At 33.0% G+C, this 21,725-nt stretch overlaps 14 non-coding genes across 14 annotated transcripts; all 14 read left to right on the forward strand.

Moving 5' to 3' along the window:
• The first annotated feature begins 718 nt into the window (after positions 1-718).
• TRNAI-AAU (transfer RNA isoleucine (anticodon AAU)) lies at positions 719-792 on the forward strand. The gene has a single exon. It is a non-coding gene; the product is annotated as a tRNA-Ile (tRNA).
• Positions 793-2,236: 1,444 nt separating this feature from the next.
• On the forward strand, positions 2,237-2,310 carry TRNAI-AAU (transfer RNA isoleucine (anticodon AAU)). Its single transcript has one exon. It is a non-coding gene; the product is annotated as a tRNA-Ile (tRNA).
• Positions 2,311-3,756: 1,446 nt separating this feature from the next.
• TRNAI-AAU (transfer RNA isoleucine (anticodon AAU)) lies at positions 3,757-3,830 on the forward strand. The gene has a single exon. It is a non-coding gene; the product is annotated as a tRNA-Ile (tRNA).
• Positions 3,831-9,174: 5,344 nt separating this feature from the next.
• TRNAI-AAU (transfer RNA isoleucine (anticodon AAU)) lies at positions 9,175-9,248 on the forward strand. The gene has a single exon. It is a non-coding gene; the product is annotated as a tRNA-Ile (tRNA).
• Positions 9,249-9,828: 580 nt separating this feature from the next.
• Positions 9,829-9,902, forward strand: TRNAI-AAU (transfer RNA isoleucine (anticodon AAU)). The gene has a single exon. It is a non-coding gene; the product is annotated as a tRNA-Ile (tRNA).
• A 791-nt stretch (positions 9,903-10,693) lies between these two features.
• TRNAI-AAU (transfer RNA isoleucine (anticodon AAU)) lies at positions 10,694-10,767 on the forward strand. The gene has a single exon. It is a non-coding gene; the product is annotated as a tRNA-Ile (tRNA).
• A 1,441-nt stretch (positions 10,768-12,208) lies between these two features.
• On the forward strand, positions 12,209-12,282 carry TRNAI-AAU (transfer RNA isoleucine (anticodon AAU)). The gene has a single exon. It is a non-coding gene; the product is annotated as a tRNA-Ile (tRNA).
• A 790-nt stretch (positions 12,283-13,072) lies between these two features.
• Positions 13,073-13,146, forward strand: TRNAI-GAU (transfer RNA isoleucine (anticodon GAU)). The gene has a single exon. It is a non-coding gene; the product is annotated as a tRNA-Ile (tRNA).
• Positions 13,147-13,726: 580 nt separating this feature from the next.
• Positions 13,727-13,800, forward strand: TRNAI-AAU (transfer RNA isoleucine (anticodon AAU)). Its single transcript has one exon. It is a non-coding gene; the product is annotated as a tRNA-Ile (tRNA).
• A 2,307-nt stretch (positions 13,801-16,107) lies between these two features.
• Positions 16,108-16,181, forward strand: TRNAI-AAU (transfer RNA isoleucine (anticodon AAU)). Its single transcript has one exon. It is a non-coding gene; the product is annotated as a tRNA-Ile (tRNA).
• A 1,444-nt stretch (positions 16,182-17,625) lies between these two features.
• On the forward strand, positions 17,626-17,699 carry TRNAI-AAU (transfer RNA isoleucine (anticodon AAU)). Its single transcript has one exon. It is a non-coding gene; the product is annotated as a tRNA-Ile (tRNA).
• A 2,308-nt stretch (positions 17,700-20,007) lies between these two features.
• Positions 20,008-20,081, forward strand: TRNAI-AAU (transfer RNA isoleucine (anticodon AAU)). The gene has a single exon. It is a non-coding gene; the product is annotated as a tRNA-Ile (tRNA).
• Positions 20,082-20,661: 580 nt separating this feature from the next.
• Positions 20,662-20,735, forward strand: TRNAI-AAU (transfer RNA isoleucine (anticodon AAU)). The gene has a single exon. It is a non-coding gene; the product is annotated as a tRNA-Ile (tRNA).
• A 789-nt stretch (positions 20,736-21,524) lies between these two features.
• On the forward strand, positions 21,525-21,598 carry TRNAI-AAU (transfer RNA isoleucine (anticodon AAU)). Its single transcript has one exon. It is a non-coding gene; the product is annotated as a tRNA-Ile (tRNA).
• Positions 21,599-21,725: the final 127 nt, after the last annotated feature.

Here is a 21,725-nt window from a genome sequence, read left to right on the forward strand (position 1 = left end):
TCTCCTAGGTTAACTATCATTTGCCCTTCTTCATTTGCTGGACCTCCAGGTAGTTGTGCAAAATGGCCTGTTAGCTCAGATGGTTAGAGCGTGGTGCTAATAACGCCAAGGTCACAGGTTTGATCCCTGTACAGGCCAAGTTTAATTGTTTGAACAAAGATGAATTTTTCTTGTGTCTCATTTTGGACTGTTTATCTCCTTGAATCAAACGCTGCTTGAAGGATTGGATGGAATCAGTAGCATTTCATCATCTGCTAATTCTTCAAAAGTATTCTATATATTTAGTGAGCCTATTAGTTTAGTCTGTTAGAGCATGAAGTTAAAAACGCAAAGGACATAATTTCAATCAGTCTCCAAGCCAATACTTGAAGCTCCTTTAATGTTGAAAATAGATGTATTTTCTTCTGTATCATGTTTACCTCCATATTTCCTTTGCGCAGAAGCTGATAGAATGATTAGATGAATCAATTGAATATAGGTGATGAATATTTATTTATTGCTAAACCACGTGGAAAAAACGTTACTGGTTCAAAATTCTAACACTAAGTATGGAAATCTCTTTTGTATTGCAATTTTTTTGAAGTCATATTAGTTTCTTCATGTTGATAATATGAAAGTTAATTCATATTAAACAGCTGAAATTAAGCTTTCCAAATCTCCCGGTTGAACTATCATTAGCACTGCTTCCTGTGCTGGTCCTCCAGACGATGTGCAAATTGGCCTGTTAGCTCAGTTGGTTAGAGCGTGGTGCTAATAACGCCAAGGTCACAGGTTCGATCCCTGTACAGGCCAAGTTTAATTCTTTGAAAAAAGATTATTTTTTCTTGTGTCTCATTTTGGACTGTTTATCTCCTTGGATCAAATGCTGCTTGAAGGATTGGATGAATACATTTGATATAATTATAAAATTAATTACTATTCTTAAAGCGCCTGGAATATCTATTAATGGTTCTAAGTTCTAACGCCAAGTAACTAAATCTCTTATTTATTGCAATTTATTGAGATCATTTTTGTTTAGTCTTGTTGATAATATATAAAGATACTATGAATGTAAACAGCTGAATATAAGCTTTCCAACTATCCCGGATTAACAATCAGTAGGACTTCATCATCTGCTTCATCTTCAATAGTATGCTATATATTTAGTGACTCTATTAGTTTAGTCTGTTAGAGCATGAAGTTAAAAACGCCAAGGACATACTTTCAATCAGTCTCCAAGCCAATACTTGATGCTCCTTTAATGTTGAAAATAGATGTATTTTCTACTGTATCATGTTTATCTCTATATTTCCTTTGAGGAGAAGCTGATAAAATGATTAGATGAATCAATTCAATATAGGTGATGAATATTTATTTATTGCTTAACCACATGGAAAAAACGTTAATGGTTCTAAGTTCTAACACTAAGTATGAAAATCTCTTTTGTATTGTAATTTTTTTTAAGTCATATTAGTTTCTTCATGTTGATAATATATAACAATAACTTCATGGTAAACTGCTGAAATTAAGCTTTCCAAATCTCCTGTGTTAACTATCATTTGCCCTTCTTCATTTGCTGGACCTCCAGGTAGTTGTGCAAAATGGCCTGTTAGCTCAGATGGTTAGAGCGTGGTGCTAATAACGCCAAGGTCACAGGTTCGATCACTGTACAGGCCAAGTTCAATTGTTTGAACAAAGATGAATTTTTCTTGTGTCTCATTTTGGACTGTTTATCTCCTTGAATCACACGCTGCTTGAAGGATTGGATGGAATCAGTAGCATTTCATCATCTGCTAATTCTTCAAAAGTATTCTATATATTTAGTGAGCCTATTAGTTTAGTCTGTTAGAGCATGAAGTTAAAAACGCAAAGGACATAATTTCAATAAGTCTCCAAGCCAATACTTGATGCTCCTTTAATGTTGAAAATAGATGTATTTTCTTCTGTATCATGTTTACCTCCATATTTCCTTTGCGCAGAAGCTGATAGAATGATTAGATGAATCAATTGAATATAGGTGATGAATATTTATTTATTGCTAAACCACGTGGACAAAACGTTACTGGTTCAAAATTCTAACACTAAGTATGGAAATCTCTTTTGTATTGCTATTTTTTTGAAGTCATATTAGTTTCTTCATGTTGATAATATGAAAGTTAATTCATATTAAACAGCTGAAATTAAGCTTTCCAAATCTCCCGGTTGAACTATCATTAGCACTGCTTCCTGTGCTGGTCCTCCAGAAGATGTGCAAATTGGCCTGTTAGCTCAGTTGGTTAGAGCGTGGTGCTAATAACGCCAAGGTCACAGGTTCGATCCCTGTACAGGCCAAGTTTAATTCTTTGAAAAAAGATGAATTTTTCTTGTGTCTCATTTTGGACTGTTTATCTCCTTGGATCAAAAGCTGCTTGAAGGATTGTATGAATACATTTGATATAATTATAGAATTAATTACTATTCTTAAAGCGCCTGGAATATCTATTAATGGTTCTAAGTTCTAACGCCAAGTAACTAAATCTCCTATTTATTGCAATTTATTGAGATCATTTTTGTTTAGTCTTGTTGATAATATATAAAGATACTATGAATGTAAACAGCTGAATATAAGCTTTCCAACTATCCCGGATTAACAATCAGTAGGACTTCATCATCTGCTTCATCTTCAGTAGTATGCTATATATTTAGTGACTCTATTAGTTTAGTCTGTTAGAGCATGAAGTTAAAAACGCCAAGGACATACTTTCAATCAGTCTCCAAGCCAATACTTGATGCTCCTTTAATGTTGAAAATAGATGTATTTTCTACTGTATCTTGTTTATCTCTATATTTCCTTTGAGGAGAAGCTGATAAAATGATTAGATGAATCAATTCAATATAGGCGATGAATATTTATTTATTGCTTAACCACATGGAAAAAAACTTTAATGGTTCTAAGTTCTAACACTAAGTATGAAAATCTCTTTTGTATTGTAATTTCTTTTTAAGTCATATTAGTTTCTTCATGTTGATAATATATAACAATAACTTCATGGTAAACTGCTGAAATTAAGCTTTCCAAATCTCCTAGGTTAACTATCATTTGCCCTTCTTCATTTGCTGGACCTCCAGGTAGTTGTGCAAAATGGCCTGTTAGCTCAGATGGTTAGAGCGTGGTGCTAATAACGCCAAGGTCACAGGTTTGATCCCTGTACAGGCCAAGTTTAATTGTTTGAACAAAGATGAATTTTTCTTGTGTCTCATTTTGGACTGTTTATCTCCTTGAATCAAATGCTGCTTGAAGGATTGGATGGAATCAGTAGCATTTCATCATCTGCTAATTCTTCAAAAGTATTCTATATATTTAGTGAGCCTATTAGTTTAGTCTGTTAGAGCATGAAGTTAAAAACGCAAAGGACATAATTTCAATCAGTCTCCAAGCCAATACTTGAAGCTCCTTTAATGTTGAAAATAGATGTATTTTCTTCTGTATCATGTTTACCTCCATATTTCCTTTGCGCAGAAGCTGATAGAATCATTAGATGAATCAATTGAATATAGGTGATGAATATTTATTTATTGCTAAACCACGTGGAAAAAACTTTACTGGTTCAAAATTCTAACACTAAGTATGGAAATCTCTTTAGTATTGCAATTTTTTTGAAGTCATATTAGTTTCTTCATGTTGATAATATGAAAGTTAATTCATATTAAACAGCTGAAATTAAGCTTTCCAAATCTCCCGGTTGAACTATCATTAGCACTGCTTCCTGTGCTGGTCCTCCAGAAGATGTGCAAATTGGCCTGTTAGCTCAGTTGGTTAGAGCATGGTGCTAATAACGCCAAGGTCACAGGTTCGATTCCTGTACAGGCCAAGTTTAATTCTTTGAAAAAAGATGAATTTTTCTTGTGTCTCATTTTGGACTGTTTATCTCCTTGGATCAAATGCTGCTTGAAGGATTGGATGAATACATTTGATATAATTATAAAATTAATTACTAGTCTTAAAGCGCCTGGAATATCTATTAATGGTTCTAAGTTCTAACGCCAAGTAACTAAATCTCTTATTTATTGCAATTTATTGAGATCATTTTTGTTTAGTCTTGTTGATAATATATAAAGATACTATGAATGTAAACAGCTGAATATAAGCTTTCCAACTATCCCGGATTAACAATCAGTAGGACTTCATCATCTGCTTCATCTTCAGTAGTATGCTATATATTTAGTGACTCTATTAGTTTAGTCTGTTAGAGCATGAAGTTAAAAACGCCAAGGACATACTTTCAATCAGTCTCCAAGCCAATACTTGATGCTCCTTTAATGTTGAAAATAGATGTATTTTCTACTGTATCATGTTTATCTCTATATTTCCTTTGAGGAGAAGCTGATAAAATGATTTGATGAATCAATTCAATATAGGTGATGAATATTTATTTATTGCTTAACCACATGGAAAAAATTTTAATGGTTCTAAGTTCTAACACTAAGTATGAAAATCTCTTTTGTATTGTAATATTTTTTAAGTCATATTAGTTTCTTCATGTTGATAATATATAACAATAACTTCATGGTAAACTGCTGAAATTAAGCTTTCCAAATCTCCTGGGTTAACTATCATTTGCCCTTCTTCATATGCTGGACCTCCAGGTAGTTGTGCAAAATGGCCTGTTAGCTCAGATGCTTAGAGCGTGGTGCTAATAACGCCAAGGTCACAGGTTCAATCCCTGTACAGGCCAAGTTTAATTGTTTGAACAAAGATTAATTTTTCTTGTGTCTCATTTTGGACTGTTTATCTCCTTGAATCATACGCTGCTTGAAGGATTGGATGGAATCAGTAGCATTTCATCATCTGCTAATTCTTCAAAAGTATTTTATGTATTTAGTGAGCCTATTAGTTTAGTCTGTTAGAGCATGAAGTTAAAAACGCAAAGGACATAATTTCAATCAGTCTCCAAGCCAATACTTGATTCTCCTTTAATCTTGAAAATAGATGTATTTTCTTCTGTATCATGTTTACCTCCATATTTCCTTTGCGCAGAAGCTGATAGAATGATTAGATGAATCAATTGAATATAGGTGATGAATATTTATTTATTGCTCAACCACGTGGAAAAAACGATACTGGTTCAAAATTCCAACACTAAGTATGGAAATCTCTTTTGTATTGCAATTTTTTTGAAGACATATTAGTTTCTTCATGTTGATAATATGAAAGTTAATTCATATTAAACAGCTGAAATTAAGCTTTCCAAATCTTCCGGTTGAACTGTCATTAGCACTGCTTCCTGTGCTGGTCGTCCAGAAGATATGCAAATTGGCCTGTTAGATCAGTTGGTTAGAGTGTGATGCTAATAACGCCAAGGTCACAGGTTCGATCCCTGTACAGGCCAAGTTTAATTATTTGAAAAAATATGAATATTTCTTGTGTCTCATTTTGGACTGTTTATCTCCTTGGATCAAACGCTGCTTGAAGGATTGGATGAATATATTTGATATATTTATAGAATTAATTACTATTCTTAAAGCGCCTGGAATATCTATTAATGGTTCTAAGTTCTAACGCCAAGTAACTAAATCTTTTATTTATTGCAATTTATTGAGATCATGTTTGTTTAGTCTTGTTGATAATATATAAAGATACTATGAATGTAAACAGCTGAATATAAGCTTTCCAACTATCCCGGATTAACAATCAGTAGGACTTCATCATCTGCTTCATCTTCAATAGTATGCTATATATTTAGTGACTCTATTAGTTTAGTCTGTTAGAGCATGAAGTTAAAAACGCCAAGGACATACTTTCAATCAGTCTCCAAGCCAATACTTGATGCTCCTTTAATGTTGAAAATAGATGTATTTTCTACTGTATCTTGTTTATCTCTATATTTCCTTTGAGGAGAAGCTGATAAAATGATTAGATGAATCAATTCAATATAGGTGATGAATATTTATTTATTGCTTAACCACATTGAAAAATCGTTAATGGTTCTAAGTTCTAACACTAAGTATGAAAATCTCTTTTGTATTGTAATTTCTTTTTAAGTCATATTAGTTTCTTCATGTTGATAATATATAACAATAACTTCATGGTAAACTGCTGAAATTAAGCTTTCCAAATCTCCTAGGTTAACTATCATTTGCCCTTCTTCATTTGCTGGACCTCCAGGTAGTTGTGCAAAATGGCCTGTTAGCTCAGATGGTTAGAGCGTGGTGCTAATAACGCCAAGGTCACAGGTTTGATCTCTGTACAGGCCAAGTTTAATTGTTTGAACAAAGATGAATTTTTCTTGTGTCTCATTTTGGACTGTTTATCTCCTTGAATCAAACGCTGCTTGAAGGATTGGATGGAATCAGTAGCATTTCATCATCTGCTAATTCTTCAAAAGTATTCTATATATTTAGTGAGCCTATTAGTTTAGTCTGTTAGAGCATGAAGTTAAAAACGCAAAGGACATAATTTCAATCAGTCTCCAAGCCAATACTTGAAGCTCCTTTAATGTTGAAAATAGATGTATTTTCTTCTGTATCATGTTTACCTCCATATTTCCTTTGCACAGAAGCTGATAGAATGATTAGATGAATCAATTGAATATAGGTGATGAATATTTATTTATTGCTAAACCACGTGGAAAAAACGTTACTGGTTCAAAATTCTAACACTAAGTATGGAAATCTCTTTTGTATTGCAATTTTTTTGAAGTCATATTAGTTTCTTCGTGTTGATAATATGAAAGTTAATTCATATTAAACAGCTGAAATTAAGCTTTCCAAATCTCCCGGTTGAACTATCATTAGCACTGCTTCCTGTGCTGGTCCTCCAGAAGATGTGCAAATTTGCCTGTTAGCTCAGTTGGTTAGAGCATGGTGCTAATAACGCCAAGGTCACAGGTTCGATTCCTGTACAGGCCAAGTTTAATTCTTTGAAAAAAGATTAATTTTTCTTGTGTCTCATTTTGGACTGTTTATCTCCTTGGATCAAATGCTGCTTGAAGGATTGGATGAATACATTTGATATAATTATAAAATTAATTACTATTCTTAAAGCGCCTGGAATATCTATTAATGGTTCTAAGTTCTAACGCCAAGTAACTAAATCTCTTATTTATTGCAATTTATTGAGATCATTTTTGTTTAGTCTTGTTGATAATATATAAAGATACTATGAATGTAAACAGCTGAATATAAGCTTTCCAACTATCCCGGATTAACAATCAGTAGGACTTCATCATCTGCTTCATCTTCAATAGTATGCTATATATTTAGTGACTCTATTAGTTTAGTCTGTTAGAGCATGAAGTTAAAAACGCCAAGGACATACTTTCAATCAGTCTCCAAGACAATACTTGATGCTCCTTTAATGTTGAAAATAGATGTATTTTCTACTGTATCATGTTTATCTCTATATTTCCTTTGAGGAGAAGCTGATAAAATGATAAGATGAATCAATTCAATATAGGTGATGAATATTTATTTATTGCTTAACCACATGGAAAAATCGTTAATGGTTCTAAGTTCTAACACTAAGTATGAAAATCTCTTTTGTATTGTAATTTTTTTTAAGTCATATTAGTTTCTTCATGTTGATAATATATAACAATAACTTCATGGTAAACTGCTGAAAATAAGCTTTCCAAATCTCCTGTGTTAACTATCATTTGCCCTTCTTCATTTGCTGGACCTCCAGGTAGTTGCGCAAAATGGCCTGTTAGCTCAGATGGTTAGAGCGTGGTGCTAATAACGCCAAGGTCACCGGTTCGATCCCTGTACAGGCCAAGTTCAATTGTTTGAACAAAGATGAATTTTTCTTGTGTCTCATTTTGGACTGTTTATCTCCTTGAATCACACGCTGCTTGAAGGATTGGATGGAATCAGTAGCATTTCATCATCTGCTAATTCTTCAAAAGTATTCTATATATTTAGTGAGCCTATTAGTTTAGTCTGTTAGAGCATGAAGTTAAAAACGCAAAGGACATAATTTCAATCAGTCTCCAAGCCAATACTTGATGCTCCTTTAATGTTGAAAATAGATGTATTTTCTTCTGTATCATGTTTACCTCCATATTTCCTTTGCGCAGAAGCTGATAGAATGATTAGATGAATCAATTGAATACAGGTGATGAATATTTATTTATTGCTAAACCACGTGGAAAAACTTTACTGGTTCAAAATTCTAACACTAAGTATGGAAATCTCTTTAGTATTGCAATTTTTTTGAAGTCATATTAGTTTCTTCATGTTGATAATATGAAAGTTAATTCATATTAAACAGCTGAAATTAAGCTTTCCAAATCTCCCGGTTGAACTGTCATTAGCACTGCTTCCTGTGCTGGTCGTCCAGAAGATATGCAAATTGGCCTGTTAGATCAGTTGGTTAGAGCGTGATGCTAATAACGCCAAGGTCACAGGTTCGATCCCTGTACAGGCCAAGTTTAATTCTTTGAAAAAAGATGAATATTTCTTGTGTCTCATTTTGGACTGTTCATCTCCTTGGATCAAACGCTGCTTGAAGGATTGGATGAATACATTTGATATATTTATAGAATTAATTACTATTCTTAAAGCGCCTGGAATATCTATTAATGGTTCTAAGTTCTAACGCCAAGTAACTAAATCTTTTATTTATTGCAATTTATTGAGATCATTTTTGTTTAGTCTTGTTGATAATATATAAAGATACTATGAATGTAAACAGCTGAATATAAGCTTTCCGACTATCCCGGATTAACAATCAGTAGGACTTCATCATCTGCTTCATCTTCAATAGTATGCTATATATTTAGTGACTCTATTAGTTTAGTCTGTTAGAGCATGAAGTTAAAAACGCCAAGGACATACTTTCAATCAGTCTCCAAGCCAATACTTGATGCTCCTTTAATGTTGAAAATAGATGTATTTTCTACTGTATCATGTTTATCTCTATATTTCCTTTGAGGAGAAGCTGATAAAATGATTAGATGAATCAATTCAATATAGGTGATGAATATTTATTTATTGCTTAACCACATGGAAAAAACGTTAATGGTTCTAAGTTCTAACACTGAGTATGAAAATCTCTTTTGTATTGTAATATTTTTTTAGTCATATTAGTTTCTTCATGTTGATAATATATAACAATAACTTCATGGTAAACTGCTGAAATTATGCTTTCCAAATCTCCTGGGTTAACTATCATTTGCCCTTCTTCATATGCTGGACCTCCATCTAGCTGTGCAAAATGGCCTGTTAGCTCAGATGGTTAGAGCGTGGTGCTAATAACGCCAAGGTCACAGGTTCGATCCCTGTACAGGCCAAGTTTAATTGTTTGAACAAAGATGAATTTTTCTTGTGTCTCATTTTGGACTGTTTATCTCCTTGAATCACACGCTGCTTGAAGGATTGGATGGAATCAGTAGCATTTCATCATCTGCTAATTCTTCAAAAGTATTCTATATATTTAGTGAGCCTATTAGTTTAGTCTGTTAGAGCATGAAGTTAAAAACGCAAAGGACATATTTTCAATCAGTCTCCAAGCCAATACTTGATGCTCCTTTAATGTTGAAAATAGATGTATTTTCTTCTGTATCATGTTTACCTCCATATTTCCTTTGCGCAGAAGCTGATAGAATGATTAGATGAATCAATTGAATATAGGTGATGAATATTTATTTATTGCTAAACCACGTGGAAAAAAAGTTACTGGTTCAAAATTCTAACACTAAGTATGGAAATCTCTTTTGTATTGCAATTTTTTTTAAGTCATATTAGTTTCTTCATGTTGATAATATGAAAGTTAATTCATATTAAACAGCTGAAATTAAGCTTTCCAAATCTCCCGGTTGAACTATCATTAGCACTGCTTCCTGTGCTGGTCCTCCAGAAAATTGGCAAATTGGCCTGTTAGCTCAGTTGGTTAGAGCGTGGTGCTAATAATGCCAAGGTCACAGGTTCGATCCCTGTACAGGCCAAGTTTAATTCTTTGAAAAAAGATGAATATTTCTTGTGTCTCATTTTGGACTGTTTATCTCCTTGGATCAAACGCTGCTTGAAGGATTGGATGAATACTTTTGATATATTTATAGAATTAATTACTATTCTTAAAGCGCCTGGAATATCTATTAATGGTTCTAAGTTCTAACGCCAAGTAACTAAATCTTTTATTTATTGCAATTTATTGAGATCATTTTTGTTTAGTCTTGTGGATAATATATAAAGATACTATGAATGTAAACAGCTGAATATAAGCTTTCCAACTATCCCGGATTAACAATCAGTAGGACTTCGTCATCTGCTTCATCTTCAATAGTATGCTATATATTTAGTGATTCTATTAGTTTAGTCTGTTAGAGCATGAAGTTAAAAACGACAAGGACATACTTTCAATCAGTCTCCAAGCCAATACTTGATGCTCCTTTAACGTTGAAAATAGATGTATTTTCTACTGTATCATGTTTATCTCTATATTTCCTTTGAGGAGAAGCTGATAAAATGATTAGATGAATCAATTCAATATAGGTGATGAATATTTATTCATTGCTTAACCACATGGAAAAAACGTTAATGGTTCTAGGTTCTAACACTAAGTATGTAAATCTCTTTTGTATTGTAATTTTTTTTAAAGTCATATTAGTTTCTTCATGTTGATAATATATAACAATAACTTCATGGTAAACTGCTGAAATTAAGCTTTCCAAATCTCCTGGGTTAACTATCATTTGCCCTTCTTCATTTGCTGGACCCCAAGGTAGTTGTGCAAAATGGCCTGTTAGCTCAGATGGTTAGAGTGTGGTGCTAATAACGCCAAGGTCACAGGTTCGATCCCTGTACAGGCCAAGTTCAATTGTATGAAAATAGATGAATTTTTCTTGTGTCTCATTTTGGACTGTTAATCTACTTGAATCACACGCTGCTTCAAGGATTGGATGGAATCAGTAGCATTTCATCATCTGCTAATTCTTCAAAAGTATTCTATATATTTAGTGAGCCTATTAGTTTAGCCTGTTAGAGCATGAAGTTAAAAACGCAAAGGACATGATTTCAATCAGTCTCCAAGCCAATATTTGAAGCTCCTTTAATGTTGAAAATAGATGTATTTTCTTCTGTATCATGTTTACATCCATATTTCCTTTGCGCAGAAGCTGATAGAATGATTAGATGAATCAATTGAATATAGGTGATGAATATTTATTTATTGCTAAACCACGTGGAAAAAACGTTACTGGTTCAAAATTCTAACACTAAGTATGGAAATCTCTTTTGTATTGCAATTTTTTTGAAGTCATATTAGTTTCTTCATGTTGATAATATGAAAGGTAATTCATATTAAACAGCTAAAATTAAGCTTTCCAAATCTCCCGGTTAAACTATCATTAGCACTGCTTCCTGTGCTGGTCCTCCAGAAGATGTGCAAATTGGCCTGTTAGCTCAGTTGGTTAGAACGTGGTGCTAATACCGCCAAGGTCACAGGTTCGATCCCTGTACAGGCCAAGTTTAATTCTTTGAAAGAAAGATGAATTTTTCTTGTGTCTCATTTTGGACTGTTTATCTCCTTGGATCAAAGGCTGCTTGAAGGACTGGATGAATACATTTGATATAATTATAGAATTAATTACTATTCTTAAAGCGCCTGGAAAATCTATTAATGGTTCTAAGTTCTAACGCCAAGTAACTAAATCTCTTATTTATAGCAATTTATTGAGAACATTTTTGTTTAGTCTTGTTGATAATATATAAAGATACTATGAATGTAAACAGCTGAATATAAGCTTTCCAACTATCCCGGATTAACAATCAGTAGGACTTCATCATCTGCTTCATCTTCAATAGTATGCTATATATTTAGTGACTCTATTAGTTTAGTCTGTTAGAGCATGAAGTTAAAAACGCAAAGGACATAATTTCAATCAGTCTCCAAGCCAATACTTGATGCTCCTTTAATGTTGAAAATAGATGTATTTTCTTCTGTATCATGTTTACCTCCATATTTCCTTTGCACAGAAGCTGATAGAATGATTAGATGAATCAATTGAATATAGGTGATGAATATTTATTTATTGCTAAACCACGTGGACAAAACGTTACTGGTTCAAAATTCTAACACTAAGTATGGAAATCTCTTTTGTATTGCTATTTTTTGAAGTCATATTAGTTTCTTCATGTTGATAATATGAAAGTTAATTCATATTAAACAGCTGAAATTAAGCTTTCCAAATCTCCCGGTTGAACTATCATTAGCACTGCTTCCTGTGCTGGTCCTCCAGAAGATGTGCAAATTGGCCTGTTAGCTCAGTTGGTTAGAGTGTGGTGCTAATAACGCCAAGGTCACAGGTTCGATCCCTGTACAGGCCAAGTTTAATTCTTTGAAAAAAGATGAATTTTTCTTGTGTCTCATTTTGGATTGTTTATCTCCTTGGATCAAACGCTGCTTGAAGGACTGGATGAATACATTTGATATAATTATAGAATTAATTACTATTCTTAAAGCGCCTGGAATATCTATTAATGGTTCTAAGTTCTAACGCCAAGTAACTAAATCTCTTATTTATAGCAATTTATTGAGATCATTGTTGTTTAGTCTTGTTGATAATATATAAAGATACTATGAATGTAAACAGCTGAATATAAGCTTTCCAACTATCCCGGATTAACAATCAGTAGGACTTCATCATCTGCTTCATCTTCAATAGTATGCTATATATTTAGTGACTCTATTAGTTTAGTCTGTTAGAGCATGAACTTAAAAACGACAAGGACATACTTTCAATCAGTCTCCAAGCCAATACTTGATGCTCCTTTAATGTTGAAAATAGATGTATTTTCTACTGTATCATGTTTATCTCTATATTTCCTTTGAGGAGAAGCTGATAAAATGATTAGATGAATCAATTCAATATAGGTGATGAATATTTATTTATTGCTTAACCACATGGAAAAAACGTTAATGGTTCTAAGTTCTAACACTAAGTATGAAAATCTCTTTTGTATTGTAATTTTTTTTAAGTCATATTAGTTTCTTCATGTTGATAATATATAACAATAACTTCATGGTAAACTGCTGAAATTAAGCTTTCCAAATCTCCTGGGTTAACTATCATTTGCCCTTCTTCATTTGCTGGACCTCCAGGAAGTTGTGCAAAATGACCTGTTAGCTCAGATGGTTAGAGCCTGGTGCTGATAACGCCAAGGTCACAGGTTCGATCCCTGTACAGGCCAAGTTCAATTGTTTGAACAAAGATGAATTTTTCTTGTGTCTCATTCTGGACTGTTAATCTTCTTGAATCACACGCTGCTTGAAGGATTGGATGGAATCAGTAGCATTTCATCATCTGCTAATTCTTCAAAAGTATTCTATATATTTAGTGAGCCTATTAGTTTAGTCTGTTAGAGCATGAAGTTAAAAACGCAAAGGACATAATTTCAATCAGTCTCAAAGCCAATATTTGAAGCTCCTTTAATGTTGAAAATAGATGTATTTTCTTCTGTATCATGTTTACCTCCATATTTCCTTTGCACAGAAGCTGATAGAATGATTAGATGAATCAATTGAATATAGGTGATAAATATTTATTTATTGCTAAACCACGTGGAAAAAACGTTACTGGTTCAAAATTCTAACACTAAGTATGGAAATCTCTTTTGTACTGCAATTTTTTTGAAGTCATATTAGTTTCTTCATGTTGATAATATGAAAGTTAATTCATATTAAACAGCTGAAATTAAGCTTTCCAAATCTCCCGGTTGAACTATCATTAGCACTGCTTCCGGTGCTGGTCCTACAGAAGATGTGCAAATTGGCCTGTTAGCTCAGTTAGTTAGAGCGTGGTGCTAATAACGCCAAGGTCACAGGTTCGATCCCTGTACAGGCCAAGTTTAATTCTTTGAAAAAAGATTAATATTTCTTGTGTCTCATTTTGGACTGTTTATCTCCTTGGATCAAACGCTGCTTGAAGGATTGGATGAATACATTTGATATATTTATAGAATTAATTACTATTCTTAAAGCGCCTGGAATATCTATTAATGGTTCTAAGTTCTAACGCCAAGTAACTAAATCTTTTATTTATTGCAATTTATTGAGATCATTTTTGTTTAGTCTTGTTGATAATATATAAAGATACTATGAATGTAAACAGCTGAATATAAGCTTTCCAACTATCCCGGATTAACAATCAGTAGGACTTCATCATCTGCTTCATTTTCAATAGTATGCTATATATTTAGTGACTCTATTAGTTTAGTCTGTTAGAGCATGAAGTTAAAAACGCCAAGGACATACTTTCAATCAGTCTCCAAGCCAATACTTGATGCTCCTTTAATGTTGAAAATAGATGTATTTTCTACTGTATCATGTTTATCTCTATATTTCCTTTGAGGAGAAGCTGATAAAATGATTAGATGAATCAATTCAATATAGGTGATGAATATTTATGTATTGCTTAACCACATGGAAAAAACGTTAATGGTTCTAAGTTCTAACACCAAGTATGAAAATCTCTTTTGTATTGTAATTTTTTTAAGTCATATTTGTTTCTTCATGTTGATAATATATAACAATAACTTCATGGTAAACTGCTGAAATTAAGCTTTCCAAATCTCCCGGTTGAACTATCATTAGCACTGCTTCCGGTGCTGGTCCTACAGAAGATGTGCAAATTGGCCTGTTAGCTCAGTTAGTTAGAGCGTGGTGCTAATATCGCCAAGGTCTTAGGTTCGATCCCTGTACAGGCCAAGTTTAATTCTTTGAAAAAAGATTAATTTTTCTTGTATATCATTTTGGACTGTTTATCTCCTTGGATCAAACGCTGCTTGAAGGACTGGATGAATACATTTGATATAATTATAGAATTAATTACTATTCTTAAAACGCCTGGAATATCTATTAATGGTTCTAAGTTCTAACGCCAAGTAACTAAATCTCTTATTTATAGCAATTTATTGAGATCATTTTTGTTTAGTCTTGTTGATAATATATAAAGATACTATGAATGTAAACAGCTGAATATAAGCTTTCCAACTATCCCGGATTAACAATCAGTAGGACTTCATCATCTGCTTCATCTTCAATAGTATGCTATATATTTAGTGACTCTATTAGTTTAGTCTGTTAGAGCATGAAGTTAAAAACGACAAGGACATACTTTCAATCAGTCTACAAGCCAATACTTGATGCTCCTTTAATGTTGAAAATAGATGTATTTTCTACTGTATCATGTTTATCTCTATATTTCCTTTGAGGAGAAGCTGATAAAATGATTAGATGAATCAATTCAATATAGGTGATGAATATTTATTTATTGCTTAACCACATGGAAAAAACGTTAATGGTTCTAAGTTCTAACACTAAGTATGTAAATCTCTTTTGTATTGTAATTTTTTTTTAAGTCATATTAGTTTCTTCATGTTGATAATATATAACAATAACTTCATGGTAAACTGCTGAAATTAAGCTTTCCAAATCTCCTGGGTTAACTATCATTTGTCCTACTTCATATGCTGGACCTCCAGCTAGCTGTGCAAAATGGCCTGTTAGCTCAGATGGTTAGAGCGTGGTGCTAATAACACCAAGGTCACAGGTTCAATCCCTGTACAGGCCAAGTTTAATTGTTTGAACTAAGATGAATTTTTCTTGTGTCTCATTTTGGACTGTTTATCTCCTTGAATCACACGCTGCTTGAAGGATTGGATGGAATCAGTAGCATTTCATCATCTGCTAATTCTTCAAAAGTATTCTATATATTTAGTGAGCCTATTAGTTTAGTCTCTTAGAGCATGAAGTTAAAAACGCAAAGGAAATAATTTCAATCAGTCTCCAAGCCAATACTTGATGCTCCTTTAATGTTGAAAATAGATGTATTTTCTTCTGTATCATGTTTACCTCCATATTTCCTTTGCGCAGAAGCTGATAGAATGATTAGATGAATCAATTGAATATAGGTGATGAATATTTATTTATTGCTAAACCACGTGGAAAAAACGTTACTGGTTCAAAATTCTAACACTAAGTATGGAAATCTCTTTTGTATTGCAATTTTTTTGAAGTCATTTTAGTTTCTTCATGTTGATAATATGAAAGTTAATTCATATTCAACAGCTGAAATTAAGCTTTCCAAATCTCCCGGTTGAACTATCATTAGCACTGCTTCCTGTGCTGGTCCTCCAGAAGATGTGTAAATTGGCCTGTTAGCTCAGTTGGTTAGAGCGTGGTGCTAATAACGCCAAGGTCACAGGTTCGATCCCTGTACAGGCCAAGTTTAATTCTTTGAAAAAAGATGAATATTTCTTGTGTCTCATTTTGGACTGTTTATCTCCTTGGATCAAACGCTGCTTGAAGGATTGGATGAATACATTTGATATAATTATAGAATTAATTACTATTCTTAAAGCGCCTGGAATATCTATTAATGGTTCTAAGTTCTAACGTCAAGTAACTAAATCTCTTATTTATAGCAATTTATTGAGATCATTTTTGTTTAGTCTTGTTGATAATATATAAAGATACTATGAATGTAAACAGCTGAATATAAGCTTTCCAACTATCCCAGATTAACAATCAATAGGACTTCATCATCTGCTTCATCTTCAATAGTATGCTATATATTTAGTGACTCTATTAGTTTAGTCTGTTAGAGCATGAAGTTAAAAACGACAAGGACATACTTTCAATCAGTCTCCAAGCCAATACTTGATGCTCCTTTAATGTTGAAAATAGATGTATTTTCTACTGAATCATGTTTATCTCTATATTTCCTTTGAGGAGAAGCTGATAAAATGATTAGATGAATCAATTCAATATAGGTGATGAATATTTATTTATTGCTTAACCACATGGAAAAAACGTTAATGGTTCTAAGTTCTAACACTAAGTATGAAAATCTCTTTTGTATTGTAATTTTTTTTAAGTCATATTAGTTTCTTCATGTTGATAATATATAACAATAACTTCATGGTAAACTGCTGAAATTAAGCTTTCCAAATCTCCTGGGTTAACTATCATTTGCCCTTCTTCATTTGCTGGACCTCCAGATAGTTGTGCAAAATGGCCTGTTAGCTCAGATGGTTAGAGCGTGGTGCTAATAAAGCCAAGGTCACAGGTTCGATCCCTGTACATGCCAAGTTCAATTGTTTGAACAAAGATGAATTTTTCTTGTGTCTCATTTTGGACTGTTAATCTTCTTGAATCACACGCTGCTTGAAGGATTGGATGGAATCAGTAGCATTTCATCATCTTCTAATTCTTCAAAAGTATTCTATATATTCAGTGAGCCTATTAGTTTAGTCTGTTAGAGCATGAAGTTAAAAACGCAAAGGACATGATTTCAATCAGTCTCCAAGCCAATATTTGAAGCCCCTTTAATGTTGAAAATATATGTATTTTCTTCTGTATCATGTTTACCTCCATATTTCCTTTGCGCAGAAGCTGATAGAATGATTAGATGAATCAATTGAATATAGGTGATGAATATTTATTTATTGCTAAACCACGTGGAAAAAACGTTACTGGTTCAAAATTCTAACACTAAGTATGGAAATCTCTTTTGTATTGCAATTTTTTTGAAGTCATATTAGTTTCTTCATGTTGATAATATGAAAGTTAATTCATATTAAACAGCTGAAATTAAGCTTTCCAAATCTCCCGGTTGAACTATCATTAGCACTGCTTCCTGTGCTGGTCCTCCAGAAGATGTGCAAATTGGCCTTTTAGCTCAGTTGGTTAGAGCGTGGTGCTAATAACGCCAAGGTCACAGGTTCGATCCCTGTACAGGCCAAGTTTAATTCTTTGAAAAAAGATTAATTTTTCTTGTATATCATTTTGGACTGTTTATCTCCTTGGATCAAACGCTGCTTGAAGGACTGGATGAATACATTTGATATAATTATAGAATTAATTACTATTCTTAAAACGCCTGGAATATCTATTAATGGTTCTAAGTTCTAACGCCAAGTAACTAAATCTCTTATTTATAGCAATTTATTGAGATCATTTTTGTTTAGTCTTGTTGATAATATATAAAGATACTATGAATGTAAACAGCTGAATATAAGCTTTCCAACTATCCCGGATTAACAATCAGTAGGACTTCATCATCTGCTTCATCTTCAATAGTATGCTATATAATTAGTGACTCTATTAGTGTAGTCTGTTAGAGCATGAAGTTAAAAACGACAAGGACATACTTTCAATCAGTCTCCAAGCCAATACTTGATGCTCCTTTAATGTTGAAAATAGATGTATTTTCTACTGTATCATGTTTATCTCTATATTTCCTTTGAGGAGAAGCTGATAAAATGATTAGATGAATCAATTCAATATAGGTGATGAATATTTATTTATTGCTTAACCACATGGAAAAAACGTTAATGGTTCTAAGTTCTAACACTAAGTATGAAAATCTTTTTTGTATTGTAATTTTTTTTAAGTCATATTAGTTTCTTCATGTTGATAATATATAACAATAACTTCATGGTAAACTGCTGAAATTACGCTTTCCAAATCTCCTGGGTTAACTATCATTTGCCCTTCTTCATTTGCTGGACCTCCAGGTAGTTGTGCAAAATGGCCTGTTAGCTCATATGGTTAGAGCGTGGTGCTAATAACACCAAGGTCACAGGTTCGATCCCTGTACAGGCCAAGTTTAATTGTTTGAACTAAGATGAATTTTTCTTGTGTCTCATTTTGGACTGTTAATCTTCTTGAATCACACGCTGCTTGACGGGTTGGATGGAATCATTAGCATTTCATCATCTGCTAATTCTTCAAAAGTATTCTATATATTTAGTGAGCCTATTAGTTTAGTCTCTTAGAGCATGAAGTTAAAAACGCAAAGGAAATAATTTCAATCAGTCTCCAAGCCAATACTTGATGCTCCTTTAATGTTGAAAATAGATGTATTTTCTTCTGTATCATGTTTACCTCCATATTTCCTTTGCACAGAAGCTGATAGAATGATTAGATGAATCAATTGAATATAGGTGATGAATATTTATTTATTGCTAAACCACGTGGAAAAAACGTTACTGGTTCAAAATTCTAACACTAAGTATGGAAATCTCTTTTGTATTGCAATTTTTTTGAAGTCATTTTAGTTTCTTCATGTTGATAATATGAAAGTTAATTCATATTCAACAGCTGAAATTAAGCTTTCCAAATCTCCCGGTTGAACTATCATTAGCACTGCTTCCGGTGCTGGTCCTACAGAAGATGTGCAAATTGGCCTGTTAGCTCAGTTAGTTAGAGCGTGGTGCTAATATCGCCAAGGTCACAGGTTCGATCCCTGTACAGGCCAAGTTTAATTCTTTGAAAAAAGATGAATATTTCTTGTGTCTCATTTTGGACTGTTTATCTCCTTGGATCAAACGCTGTTTGAAGGATTGGATGAATACATTTGATATATTTATAGAATTAATTACTATTCTTAAAGCGCCTGGAATATCTATTAATGGTTCTAAGTTCTAACGCCAAGTAACTAAATCTTTTATTTATTGCAATTTATTGAGATCATTTTTGTTTAGTCTTCTTGATAATATATAAAGATACTATGAATGTAAACAGCTGAATATAAGCTTTCCAACTATCCCGGATTAACAATCAGTAGGACTTCATCATCTGCTTCATCTTCAATAGTATGCTATATATTTAGTGACTCTATTAGTTTAGTCTGTTAGAGCATGAAGTTAAAAACGCCAAGGACATACTTTCAATCAGTTTCCAAGCCAATACTTGATGCTCCTTTAATGTTGAAAATAGATGTATTTTCTACTGTATCATGTTTATCTCTATATTTCCTTTGAGGAGAAGCTGATAAAATGATTAGATGAATCAATTCAATATAGGTGATGAATATTTATTTATTGCTTAACCACATGGAAAAAACGTTAATGGTTCTAAGTTCTAACACTAAGTATGAAAATCTCTTTTGTATTGTAATTTTTTTTAAGTCATATTAGTTTCTTCATGTTGATAATATATAACAATAACTTCATGGTAAACTGCTGAAATTACGCTTTCCAAATCTCCTGGGTTAACTATCATTTGCCCTTCTTCATTTGCTGGACCTCCAGGTAGTTGTGCAAAATGGCCTGTTAGCTCAGATGGTTAGAGCGTGGTGCTAATAACGCCAAGGTCACAGGTTCGAACCCTGTACAGGCCAAGTTCAATTGTTTGAACAAAGATGAATTTTTCTTGTGTCTCATTTTGGACTGTTAATCTTCTTGAATCACACGCTGCTTGAAGGGTTGGTTGGAATCAGTAGCATTTCATCATCTGCTAATTCTTCAAAAGTATTCTATATATTTAGTGAGCCTATTAGTTTAGTCTGTTAGAGCATGAAGTTAAAAACGCAAAGGACATAATTTCAATCAGTCTCCAAGCCAATATTTGAAGCTCCTTTAATGTTGAAAATAGATGTATTTTCTTCTGTATCATGTTTACCTCCATATTTCCTTTGCACAGAAGCTGATAGAATGATTAGATGAATCAATTGAATATAGGTGATGAATATTTATTTATTGCTAAACCACGTGGAAAAAACGTTACTGGTTCAAAATTCTAACACTAAGTATGGAAATCTCTTTTGTATTGCAATTTTTTTGAAGTCATATTAGTTTCTTCATGTTGATAATATGAAAGGTAATTCATATTAAACAGCTGAAATTAAGCTTTCCAAATCTCCCGGTTGAACTATCATTAGCACTGCTTCCTATGCTGGTCCTACAGAAGATGTGCAAATTGGCCTGTTAGCTCAGTTGGTTAGAGCGCGGTGCTAATAACGCCAAGGTCACAGGTTCGATCCCTGTACAGGCCAAGTTTAATTCTTTGAAAAAAGATGAATTTTTCTTGTGTCTCATTTTGGACTGTTTATCTCCTTGGATCAAACGCAGCTTGAAGGATTGGATGAATACATTTGATATAATTATAGAATTAATTACTATTCTTAAAGCGCCTGGAATATCTATTAATGGTTTTAAGTTCTAACCCCAAGTAACTAAATCTCTTATTTATAGCAATTTATTGAGATCATTTTTGTTTAGTCTTGTTGATAATATATAAAGATACTATGAATGTAAACAGCTGAATATAAGCTTTCCAACTATCCCGGATTAACAATCAGTAGGACTTCATCATCTGCTTCATCTTCAATAGTATGCTATATATTTAGTGACTCTATTAGTTTAGTCTGTTAGAGCATGAAGTTAAAAACGACAAGGACATACTTTCAATCAGTCGCCAAGCCAATACTTGATGCTCCTTTAACGTTGAAAATAGATGTATTTTCTACTGTATCATGTTTATCTCTATATTTCCTTTGAGGAGAAGCTGATAAAATGATTAGATGAATCAATTCAATATAGGTGATGAATATTTATTTATTGCTTAACCACATGGAAAAAACGTTAATGGTTCTAAGTTCTAACACTAAGTATGTAAATCTCTTTTGTATTGTAATTTTTTTAAGTCATATTAGTTTCTTCATGTTGATAATATATAATAATAACTTCATGGTAAACTGCTGAAATTAAGCTTTCCAAATCTCCTGGGTTAACTATCATTTGCCCTTCTTCATATGCTGGACCTCCAGCTAGCTGTGCAAAATGGCCTGTTAGCTCAGATGGTTAGAGCGTGGTGCTAATAACGCCAAGGTCACAGGTTCGATCCCTGTACAGGCCAAGTTTAATTGTTTGAACAAAGATGAATTTTTCTTGTGTCTCATTTTGGACTGTTTATCTCCTTGAATCACACGCTGCTTGAAGGATTGGATGGAATCAGTAGCATTTCATCATCTGCTAATTCTTCA

The sequence above is a fragment of the Lissotriton helveticus genome, chromosome 4_1, assembly GCF_964261635.1.
Source record: "Lissotriton helveticus chromosome 4_1, aLisHel1.1, whole genome shotgun sequence".
NCBI lineage: Eukaryota > Metazoa > Chordata > Amphibia > Caudata > Salamandridae > Lissotriton > Lissotriton helveticus.